The following is a 12,518-nucleotide window of genomic DNA, read 5'->3' as shown; positions in this document are numbered from 1 at the left end:
AAAAAATGAAAAAGAATTTATTAAAAAAAAAAAAAAGAAAAGAGTAATATGAACAAAATAAAAAAATGTAAAACAAGAACAACATAAAAAACGAAAGAAAAAAAAAGTGTAAAAAGAAAATTCTGAATAAGAAAAGAAAGGAAATTAAGAAGAAATAGGAAATTAAAAAAATACAAAAAAAAATTTGGTTAAAAGATAAAACCAAACCTTTATTAAAAAAAAATAAAAACCTAAATCTTTCTTCTTCTTCTACACATCCGTCGCCCCCTAAAATTTCTCTCACTTCCCACCAAATCTCCCTCTACTATGTCACTCCCTCCCAAGCTCATGTCAGCAGACCCTATCCTTTTCTCAAGTGAAGCCACATGAATCAACATGAATCCACACTGTCACCATCTGCGACGAGCAGCTTCGATCTCTACGGTGCTAGACAGCAGTGACGTTGCAAACAATGGTGGTAAAAGAATTTGCAGGAAAAAAATGTTGAAAGCAAAGGAAAACAAGGAAGAAGAAAGAAAGATTAAGAAAAGAAAAAAGATTTTCATAAAAGGACGAAATTCAAAAAAAAAAAAAAAAGACTCTATTCTCTTCCTTTCTCACACATCATCTCAGCACCATGAAAAACTGACCGTAAAAAAAATTCATTAGAAGCAAAAGTCGATGTCGTCGGTGACCACAAATCAAGTGCAACTTAATGCTTATGGGTTCGAAGGAGATGATCAACCACAAAAGCCTTAAAAAAAGGGAGAAAAAAGAAATGTTGAAAGCATGCTAAAGAAATTAGAATTGAAAAAAAAAAAAAAAAAAGATTGAGTGCTCTGTTTCCATTGACTTGGCGAAGCAAAACAAGAAGCATAAAAAAAAGTTGAAATAATAATAAGCTCTTGAAGAAGTTTTCAGATGCAATGGAGGTCAAATTTGGAGAAGAAGTTCAGATTTTAGATTGGACTAAATACATAGCATTTGAGAAGATCTAACAAATTTTACGCAATTGATTTTTTTTTTTTTTTTTTTTTTTGAGATTTATCCAATTTAATAAGAAGAAGGTGGTTTCATTGTAGGCAAGTTTGAAGACTCGTATTCAATTTCACTAAAATAATAATAATAATAATAATAATAATAATAATAATAATAATAATTTAGGTCCGAATAATATTCGAATCCTTATTTATCCAAATCTCAAGTTCAAAGTCTTAGATTATCCAAACTTCAAATCAAAATTAGTTTAAGATTGTAATTCTATCCATATCAAATTTTAGATTTCAATTTCAGTTAAAATTCAAATTTGGGTATATTCCAAAATTTATTTCAATTTCTAGTTCTTATGCTTAGATCCAAATCAAATTGTGGATAAGATCTAAAACTTTTCTCAAATTAAAATTTGGTCATATTCCAAATTTTATTCAAAGTCAAATTGTTCAATTTTAAGATTAAATTGTGGATACAATCTCAAATTTGGGCATCTTCCAAAATTTATATTGAACTCATCCAAATTTAGGTTCTTATCTTATTTCCAAATCAAATTGTGGAAAGATCTAAAATTCATCCCAAATTAAAATTTGGCCATATTCCAATTTTTATTCCAAATTCAAGTCAGCCAAACTTGAGTTTTTATCTTCAATCAAAATAAATTATGGATAAGAAAAGAAATCTCAATTGATCTTTTATTGAAATTCAGGCATATCCCAAATTTGATCTCAAATCCAAATCAAATTGGATTAAAATCTCAAATTAAAATTTGACCATATTCCAAATTTTATCCCAAATTCGAGTTAAATTTATGTACTAAATTCATAGTTTGACTGATACATCAATTAAGATCAAATTAAAAAACAGATATATTTGAATTTTGATTCAAACTTTATATTTTTTTAGATTAATCCACCTATATATGTGCATAAGTCTCGAAAGGGGACATTTGTTGAATGAGAAATTTTGGACCAATCACAAACTGCCACGTCATTCAGTAGATTAATGACCAAATTTCAAATCATCAAATTTGGAACCAACTAGGAGGTGACATGTGTCCCAATTTGACGTTGAAGACAAATTTTGATGACGCCACGTGGTTTTATCGTGACTGTTGAATTGGATAAAATTAACTTGGTTCAATTTAATATTATTATTATTTGGGTTAAAGTCTCTAAATCCAAAAATATGTTGAATTTGACCTAGATGTCAAATCAAACCCAAATCTAACTAATTGGGCCTAAGAGCCAGGCCCATAGTTCATTCAAACTCAAGCCTATGAAGCCCACCTGAGAACTCTATAAATAGAGAAACTCTCTTCATTTGTAGGGGGTCAGCAATTCTGCTTTCAGAGAGCTCAGAGAGAATTCATTAACAAGTAGAAGACTCCCAAGACTCCTAAAGCTACACTCCTATAAGACAAAAGACCCTTGAAGACACAAAGACTCTTTCAAGACCTGTACTTCAAGAATGTTCAGTGCCTTGCTTCTTCAAGTCAAGCACATCCACTCAACCGAGAGAGAATCAGATGATCAAGTACTAGAGATCGAACCATATCGCATCAAATCAACATCAACACCAACTCAAGTTCAACTCCACGAAACAAGTTTTTTCGGAAGCCTCGTGCAAGCACAAATCATCCAAGAAGAACAACAAGTCCAAAGGCCGATCATCCAAGAAGATCATCAAGCCCAAAAGTCGATCGTCCAAGATCAACAAGCTGAAGACCGATCGTCCAAAAAGATCAACAAGCCCAAAGGTTGATCATCCAAGAAGATCAACATGTCCAAAGACCGATCGTCCAAGAAGATCATTAAGTCCAAAGGTCGGTCATCCAAAAAGATGAAAAAACCCAAAGGCCGATTGGCCAAGAAGATCATCAAGCCCAAAGGTCGATCATCCAAGAAGATCAACAAGCTCTAAGGTCAATTATTCAAGAAGATCAACAAGCCCAAAGATCGACCATCCAAGAAGATCAACAAGCCCAAAGGCCGATTGTCCAAGAAGATCATCAAGCCTAAAGGCCGATCATCCACGAAGATCAACAAGCCTAAATGTCGATCATCCAAGAAGATCAACAAGCCCAAAGGCAGATCATTCAAGATCAACTAGCTTAAAGATTATAGTTTATTTTGAAAGCATCAAAATATTATGCACTCACTTTCCACAAACTTAATACAAATACAAAGTTTAAGTTCCACGAAATAAAGTTGTCTTAAAATCTCGTGCGAAAAAATTGGCATGCTCACTGGGACCTCTCTACCTCTCATCTCTCTCTTGTCATCCAAGTCAAAAAATGGTCAAATGGCGCCAAAGAAAATCGCATCCAAAGCTACTATCGCATGTGACGCTTACATGAGACCTGTCACCTGCAACCATTCAAAAGAGCCCATGTAGGAACGAGAACAAGGTTTTGTCCTCACAAAGAAAATCTGGGAACAACTGATGGAATCTCCTGAAGGCGAGATCCTCATCAGAGAAAATCCTTTGTTCGAAAACTATACTCTTGCTTCTAATTAATTAGAGGAAGAATCACATTGAAGTGGTGTTTGTCATGATGGTAGATGTGACGGCCTAGTCAGCCATGACGGAGATGGAAAGAAAGATAAATCTCCTAATGAAAGCTGTAGAAGAGCGAGATAATGAAATCGTTGCTTTAAGAGATCAAATACATGCTTGAGATATTGCTGAGTCGAGTCAATCTCTAGCTACAAAAGCCAATGACAAAGGAAAGATTGTCTTACAAGAAGACCAGCCGCAACAATCTATCTTTGTTGCTGCCCTGTTAGTTCAACACCTATAGGATATGATTACAAACTCCATAAGAGCTCAGTATGGAGAACCATTGCAATCTTCCTTTATGTACTCTAAGCTGTACACCAAGAGAATCGACACTTGAGAATGCCAATTGGGTATCAACCTCCAAAGTTCTAGTAGTTTGATGGAAAGGGCAATCCAAAATAACATGTTGCTCACTTTATTGAGACCTGCGAAAATGCAGGACCAGAGAAGAGCAGCTAGTTAAGCAATTCATTTGTACCTTGAAAGGAAACTCTTAAGATTGGTATACTAATCTAGAGCTGGAAGCGATTGATAGTTGGGAATAATTGGAAAGAGAGTTTGTCAACCGCTTCTACAGCACAAGGCACATCGTTAGCATGATGGAGTTTACAAACACCAAATAGTCAAAGGGAGAGTTGGTCATCGACTACATCAACCGATGGAGGGCTCTGAGTTTAGATTGCAAAGATAGACTCACTGAATAATCCACAGTAGAGATGTGCACCCAAGGCATGCACTGGGAACTTATCTACATTTTGCAAGGGATAAAGCCTCATACAATTGAGGAGTTGGCAACACGCACTCATGATATGAAGTTAAGCATCACCAACAGGGCAACTAAATATTTCCTAGTCTCTAAATAGAGAAAGGATAAAGAAGAAATCAAGGGCACTAAAGTGATCGTGAGTAGTGTCACAAAAGAATCTATGGTCGTTCATGTGACCCCACTGAAATTTCCCTCCAAAGAAAAACAAACAAAATTTGAAAGAAGGCATAATAAGGGCGAGAAGCGTCGTCCAACTCTTAAAGAAAGACAAGAGAAGGTTTATCTATTCCCTGACTCTGATGTGGCGAACATGCTGAAGAAATTGCTAGAGAAGCAACTTATTTAGCTACCAGAATGCAAACGACTAGAACAAGCAAGAAAAGCAGATGATCCTAACTGCTACAAGTATCATTGGGTCGTTAGTTACCCAGTTGAAAGGTACTTCGTGCTAAAGGAGCTGATTCTAAAGTTGACTCGTGAAAAGAAGATTGAGTTGGATCTTGATGAAGTAGCTCAAAAAAATCACGCCACAGTAGTGACGACTTTAAGTCTTCTAACACCGTCAGTGTCTTATTATCAAAGAGAAAGCATGATCCAGTTTGGAACCTTCGAGTCTATAGTTGTTCGTTTCCAACAAGAGATTCAAACAAAAACTTCCAAAAGAAAGATGAGCCTGTTGAAGATAACAACAAAGGGTGGATCCTCATGACTCGACAAAAGAGAGGAAAGTCGAATTCCACCCAAAAGAAGTTGCGCTTCCATCAAAATTACAGAAGAAGAAGTAAGGCCAAAAAACAGAAAAGAAGGAAAATGGCATGGAAGCCTAATGTCACGCCCCGCAAAATGGTCCTCAAAATTTCGAGAAAGAGCCCCTTAGCATCCGCCAAGAAGGGACCATGACACCCTAAGAGATCAAGGCACAACGCCAGCACGCATCGCCTTAAGCACGTATACGCGTGCGCGCCATGCCAGGCCCGCCTGCCAGACACAACATGCTTAAGGCCCCGCGCTCCCAGCTACCCGAAGTCGCTCGGCGGATTCTATCCAAGCGCCTGAACGCGAGAGCCTTCCAGACGCATCGCCCACGGTCCCGACAAGCCTGAAAGCTTCTAGAAAAGCCTAGACAATACTAGTGCTCATAGGAGATGGACAGACAGTCCGAGACAGGGTTAGGCGGTACTAAGAGTCAGCTGGAACTATCGAGAAGACTCTAGACAATACTAGAATGATCCGAACAGTCCTTGATGGATCTGGTGAACTCTAGAACGTGCTCGGCAAGGTTGGACAATAGTTGGAATGTGCTGGATGAATCTGGAAGAGTTTGAAATGTTCTAAAAAGACCCGGATGTATATAGATCCTTAGCAAAAAGCCAAGAAAGGCTTAAATGTATGTAAGAAAGTCCTAGAATAGTCCTCTATCAACCTCTCTAAGTCGACCTAGGCCTTAAGTCAGTGAGGCACTACTATAAATAAGCCTGAAGGGCTCATTTGTACATCATCAAGCAATAAGCTCTCTCAAAGCAATATAGCAGCATTGTCAAACGTGCTTACGCCCGCCTACAAACGATCCCTTTACCTTCATGCCTTAGACATTTTTTAACCTCTAAAGGCTTACTTGGAGTGTCATTGGAGCCAGATAGCACCCAAGTGCCACACACATAGCCGCTGAAATCAGTCAAAGCATGACAGGTGGTATCAAAGCAACAGTCTCGAACCTAGGTACCCCTTGACAACATTGTTGCGCATATGGCAACAGAGGAGGGACCAGTCACTCGGGGACAAAAGGAACATCATTCCCCAACTAAGCGCTCGAAATCTAAAGGCCCGGCCGTACGAGAATACATGGACACTCACATTGTCGCTCTTGAACAAGGCTTGGAAGATGTTCAGCTAATAATTAGTAGGTTGAGCAACGATTATGATGCCCTTGTCTAGGAGATGAAAGAATACGGTGCCAAAAACTTGATGGGTGGAAAATGGAGATAAATAAATATGTGTTCATCGTTCGTTCTCCATGTGTCGCTAGTCATGCATTGGACTAAAGGATATGTAATATGCGTTTAAGAATCTATGCGATGACCATGCGTTCCTGCCACAAGTTTTCTTGCTCTCTCACCAAGTATAATGAGATCGCAAGTTTCTCGGGTGATCTGAAGTCGAACTTAAGGATTTGTAGCTAAATGTTATGAAGTAATGTGTTTGCAGTGAAAAATAAAAGAATATTAAAGGTTATGGGCTATGCGCTACTCCTACTCCTAACTAACAGATTAAGCAGTGGAAGTATGACTATAAGAGATAGAGACACGAAAATTGTTAACGCATAATAAAATGCATGGGAAAATAGATAAAATGGCGAGGATGACTTCACCGCATCACTAAGCTTGATCGCAAGGGTAACCCCAGCCAACGCAAACCATGCGATTATGCTATACACACTTAACGAAGATGCATGCGATGAATATGCGATAGTGTCGAGAGGCCTTATGTCAAGTCTCTATTCTTGCTCACGTGCTCCCACACATAAACAAGATGGCCGCATACCACCATATCCTACTGCTGGACGCATGCGATGTGATCGCATACTTTCATATCCTATCTATAGGGTGCATACACTGTGTAATAGCAAACAGAGCTTATCTCTAAGCCTCTATTCTTGCCTCTGCAATCCAATTTGACTCTCTCAAGCCTAGATTTGATTTTTTAGACTACTCTCTCAAATATGCCTAAATGATGAATGATGCACTCATAAGACAAGGTAATCACATAAACATGGTTGATATAAGATTTATTCCTATCTCTAGAAACACTGCTTATTTTTGCTTAATGCGTTCCACCACCTACCCTCCTGAACAGTTAGCTACCGTTGATTAGCTCATAGACAAGCATTGTGTCCGCTCACAGACAAGCGTTGCTACAGCATCACATTAAGCAAATAGGGTTTTCTCACAACACTCGCGCAACACACACCTCACAATGGTTCTCTACTTGCTTCATTTGTCTATTCCGTATGATTAAGTATGCAATACTCGAGCAATCTTACTTAGTCTTTGCAATGAAAGTAAAGGATGATAAGAAAATGAAGATGGAATCGAAGAAAGTAGAGAAATACATTGATCACAAAATGTATTAATCTTTTAAGCCACAATGTAATACAATACAAAGATAGAAGAGATATGGAGGGCCAGATGGACAATGTCTTGCGTCCATCAGATGTGTGTCAAGGCTGTCGGTGGTGCCATGGATGGGCGGTGGAGTAGTCTCTCTCGAGATCTATTTCCGGCGAGGCTCCGGTCGTCACTTGAAATGGTAGGAGGAATGAAGAACTCTCAAGAATATCTTCTCATGCTTTCTTCTGGATCATAAGGATCTGCTCGAAGGCAGAAGCTCGGATCCCCTCAAGTTGTGCTTTAAAGCTTTTATTTATAGAGCTTGATCGCCGATAGAATTAATGGTCATTTTCTGAAATTCTACTGCTAACAACGTGATGGACCTGCTCTGAATCTCTGCTGCTAACGGCATGGTAGGTGAAATGTCAACATCACCTTTTGATACTCTCAAGGTATGCGTTCATGCTTGGTTTCTAAAGTACCAACGCATTCCACCACCCTTGCATTCATCCCTCTATTATGCTTATTACTCCGTAACCGCAACCTCTATGTGATGGACGCATGCGGTTAATGGCCGCAACATCCATGCGTCGAATGAATGCGATCGCCTCTGCGATGGTGAGATTTGTTACATGCGATCGATTCTTGCGTTAGCTACAAAAATAAACAATTGGACGCAAAATAACGTATAATAGTGGGTTAGCCGAGATTTTCATTGCTGATCGACGCAAGCTCACTTTCTCATGAATTCTTAGTACAATCACCGCATATTCTACTTAACAGCCCTCATAACTCTAAATAAAAGGCTTATAATAACGTACGTTTCTTCCTGTCATCAATAACCTCAATGGCCCGCGATATGATTGAGGAGCTTGGTCGTGTGTTCAGGAGGGAGATTAGTACTCTCATCATCGAGGTGGCCGACTTACGCAAAGCAGTTGAAGGTAAAGTTCAAGAAATTTACTCAAAAATAGATAAAGCTTGAAATGAATGTAGAGCCCCTCGAAACACTAATGGCCCAGCATCTACTAGCTATATCCTCACTGCACCTGGCACGATCGTGCTCAAGGTACCCAAACCGGATACCTCAATGGCACGCGCAATGCCACAATGTTTGAAAATTTCTTAGTCGAACTTGAGCAATATTTTGAAGCTCTAGAAGTGTCAGATGATAGTGCCCGAATAAATAATGCTCCTACCTTCCTTCGTAATGCTGCCCAACTATGGTGGCGGCGGAAGCATGCCGAACATGAATGGGGATTGTGCAGCATTAATACATGGAAGCAGTTTAAGGCTGAGTTGCAGAAGCAGTTTGTCCCCCACAATGCTAATATGGAGGTACAAGGAAAACTTAGGAAATTGGGGAAAATCGGGAATATTCTTGACTATGTCAAAGAATTCACCACTCTCATGCACGAAATCGAAGATCTATCTGAGAATGATGCTCTCTTCCACTTTAAGAATGGCCTAAAAGACTGGGCACGGGTAGAATTGGATAGGCGCAATGTCCAGACCTTGGACGATGCAATTGCTTTTGCCGAAACACTCGTTGACTACTCATCCCAAAGCAAGGGGAAGAAGCCTAGTCTGAGTAAAAGTGGGAGAGATAGGCCTCATCAGAAGAAGGATCAATATAAGAAGGATTTACATAAGAAGGATCAACATAAGAAGGATGTGAAGGACTCGAAGACATCCTTTGACAAGCATGGGAAGCCTCAGAATAAAGGTCAGTCCTCTAAACCCACAAACCTTGTTTCATATGTGATGAGCCTCACTGAACAAGAGACTGTCCCAATCGGAAGGCTATGAATGCTCTAGTAGCTAAATTTAGCGAAAATGAGAATGCAGGAGAATCGATAGCCATGATGGAGTCACTCCAACAATTAATTGCTCTCACAAAGAGCTTGACCCCTGATAAGAGTAAGGAAAGTGGCCTCCTCTATGCCAATACCCTGATAAATAGGAAGACTGCGACAACCATACTGGACATTGGTGCCACGCACAACTTCATGGATGACTGGGAAGCCAAGAGGCTCTGCCTTAGCCTCGCAAAAGAACAAGGCACCATAAAGACAGTCAACTTAGGCGCTAAACCCATACGAGGCATAGCCAAGAACGTGACGGTAAAACTTGGAGATTGGGCAGGTACGATGGACTTTACTGTTGTATCTATGGACGACTTCAAAGTAGTCCTTAGATTAGCCTTTTTCAATAGTGCCCTTGCATTCCTTGTTCCCTTTTCAAAATCGTTGGTGATCCTAGAAGAACATAAACTTCGAGTAGTCCCCTTAAAGAGTAAGGAGAGACTTGCCAACATGATCTCAGCCATACAGTTTAAGCACGGGATTACCAAAGGCTAGAGCTTCGTCCTGACCTCAGCAAGGTCCCTCTGTGAAGAAGTGGAAGATGAGGATGAATCAGGTCAGTCCTCTATCCCTACGTGCATACAACAGATCCTTGATGAGTATCAAGATATAATGCCCGATGAGTTACCAAGGAAACTACCCCCTCGGCGAGGGGTTGACCATGAAATTAAGTTGGAACCAGGCACAAAACCACCGGCCATGGCCCCTTACCGCATGACACCACTTGAGCTTGAAGAATTGAAAAGACAACTGAAAGAGTTACTCGATGCAGGGTACATCAGACCCTCAAAAGCCCCCTTCGATGCCCTAGTGCTCTTCCAAATGAAGAAAGATGGGTCTTTACGACTGTGTATCGATTATCGGGCTCTTAACAAGGTCATAATCAAGAATAAGTACCCGATACCTTTGATAGCCGATCTCTTTAATTAGCTTGGTCAAGCCCGATACTTCAACAAGATCGATCTACGGTCAGGGTATTACCAAGTCAGAATCAAAGCAGGAGATGAAGCTAAGACCACGTGCATGACTCAGTATGGAGCTTATAAATTCCTAGTCATGACCTTCGGTCTGACCAATGCCCCGACTACTTTTTGCACGCTAGTGAACAAGCTATTTCATCCATTCTTAGATAAGTTCATAGTGGTTTACTTGGATGACATCACATTGTAGTTTATAGCCGGACCCTTGAGGAACATGTGCATCACTTAACTTAGGTCTTTCAAGTACTCTGAGAAAACGAACTATACATCAAGAAGGAGAAATGCTCATTTACGCAGACGGAAGTAGAGTTCCTGAGACATTGGATCAAAGATGGGAAGCTACGAATGGACACAGCAAAGGTACGCATAATATAAGACTGGAAACCTCCTTCTAATATTCCTGAACTATGGTCCTTCCTAGTCTTTGTCAATTACTATAGGCATTTCATCAAGGGCTACTCTGCTATCACGGCACCCTTCACCAATCTACTAAAGAAAAATGAAGCTTGGGATTGGTCGAAAGAATGCCAAAGAGCCTTTACAGAGCTCAAGGAAGTCATTTCTCAAGAACCGGTTATGATACTTCTCAATTGCTCTAAGCCTTTTAAAGTACAAACTGATGCCTTGGACTATGCCATAGGAGGGGAACTGATGCAAGATGGGCACCCAGTTGCATACAAAAGCCGTAAGTTGAATGATACCGAACGGTAGTACACTGTCCAAGAAAAAGAGATGACGGCCATTGTCCATTATCCTTAGACATGGAGACATTATCTACTAGGTAGCAAGTTTACAATAATGATGGATAATATTACTACTAGCTATTTCCAGAAACAAAAGAAGCTGTCACCAAAGCAAGCTCAGTGGCAAGACCTCTTAGCAGAAATTGACTATAAACTCGAATACAAGCCAAGCAAGACCAACGTGGTGGCCGATGCCCTTAGTAAGAAGGTGAAGCTCGCCACTCTTACTAGCATACGTACTAGTGATTTCCTCGATCATATAAAGAGAGGTATGCAACAAGATCCTTTAGCTAAAGATCTACTCAAATTGGCAAAAGAAGGAAAAACTCGGAGGTTCTAGGAGCAGAATGGCACCCTTCTCACCCTTGCCAACCGTCTCTTTGTGCCTAAATGGGGGAATTTGTAGAATGATATCCTCAAAGAGTGCCATGGTTCATTGTGAGCTGGACACCTGAGCTTAGAAAGAATGCTTGCCCTTACCCAAGATAAGTTATTGGCCACGAATGAAGAATGGCATAGAGACAACAATAACCTGCGGGCTTACTAGAACCCCTGCCCATTGCTGAGAAACCAAGGGAAAGTATCACCATGGACTTTATCGTGGTCCTACCTAGGTTGAAGGGGTTTTGAAGCATAATGGTGGTAGTAGATTGGTTAAGTAAATACGCCACCTTCATTCCTTGCTCGGTCGATGTGAAGGTTGTTGAAGCAGCACGACTTTTTTTTAAGAATGTTGTGAAGCTATGAGGAATACCCAAGAGCATCATCAGCGACCGAGACCCCCGCTTCACGGGCAAATTTTGAAGGACCATTTCCTATCATCGCTCGAGTAGAGAAGGCCGCTTATTGAGTAGAGTTGCCTCCTAAGCTTAGAATCCACAATGTCTTCCATGTAAGCATGTTAAAGCCTTTCCATGAAGACACAGAAGACCCTAGCCAAAGCATGTCTATTTGAGCCCCGATGGCTGTAGTGACTGAATATGATAGGAAGGTTAAAGAGATTATGGTGGAAAGAAGAGTAAAGAAAAGAGGGGTCCCCAACTACACTGAATACTTGGTAAAATGGCAAGGACTATCTGAAGATGAAGCCAGTTGGGAGCATGAAGATATTCTATGGCAGTTCCCAAAAAAAATTGAAGAGTATAAAAGAGGCGCAACAAGAACGTTTGCAAATATAAATGGGGAAGAGTGTCACGCCCTACAAAATGGTCCTCAAAATTTTGAGAAAGAGCCCCTTAGCATCCGCCAAGAAGGGCCCAAGACACCCCAGGAGATCAGGGCATAACGCCCGCACGAATCACCTTTGCGCGCCATGCCAGGCGTGCTCGCCAGACACGGCATGCGCAAGGACTCGCACGCCCAGCTACCCAAAGACGCTCAGCAAATTCTATCCATGCGCCCCATCCACGCAGTGCCTGCGTGCGTGCCCAAACGCACGAGCCTTCCAAACGCATCACCCATGGTCCGGACAAACCTGGAAGCTTCTACAAAAGCATAGACAATGCCAGCGCTCATGGGAGACAGTC

General features: G+C 40.6%; 1 pseudogene; it reads left to right on the top strand.

Annotated features, from left to right (window-relative positions):
* Positions 1-8,251: 8,251 nt before the first annotated feature.
* LOC150036754 (uncharacterized) lies at positions 8,252-12,277 on the top strand (annotated as a pseudogene).
* The last annotated feature ends 241 nt before the right edge of the window (positions 12,278-12,518 follow it).

Source organism: Benincasa hispida, chromosome 4 (assembly GCF_027475165.1).
Source record: "Benincasa hispida cultivar pf3 chromosome 4, pf3_genome.v1.1, whole genome shotgun sequence".
Classification (NCBI taxonomy): Eukaryota; Viridiplantae; Streptophyta; class Magnoliopsida; order Cucurbitales; family Cucurbitaceae; genus Benincasa; species Benincasa hispida.
This window is presented reverse-complemented; position numbering and strand designations above follow the sequence as displayed.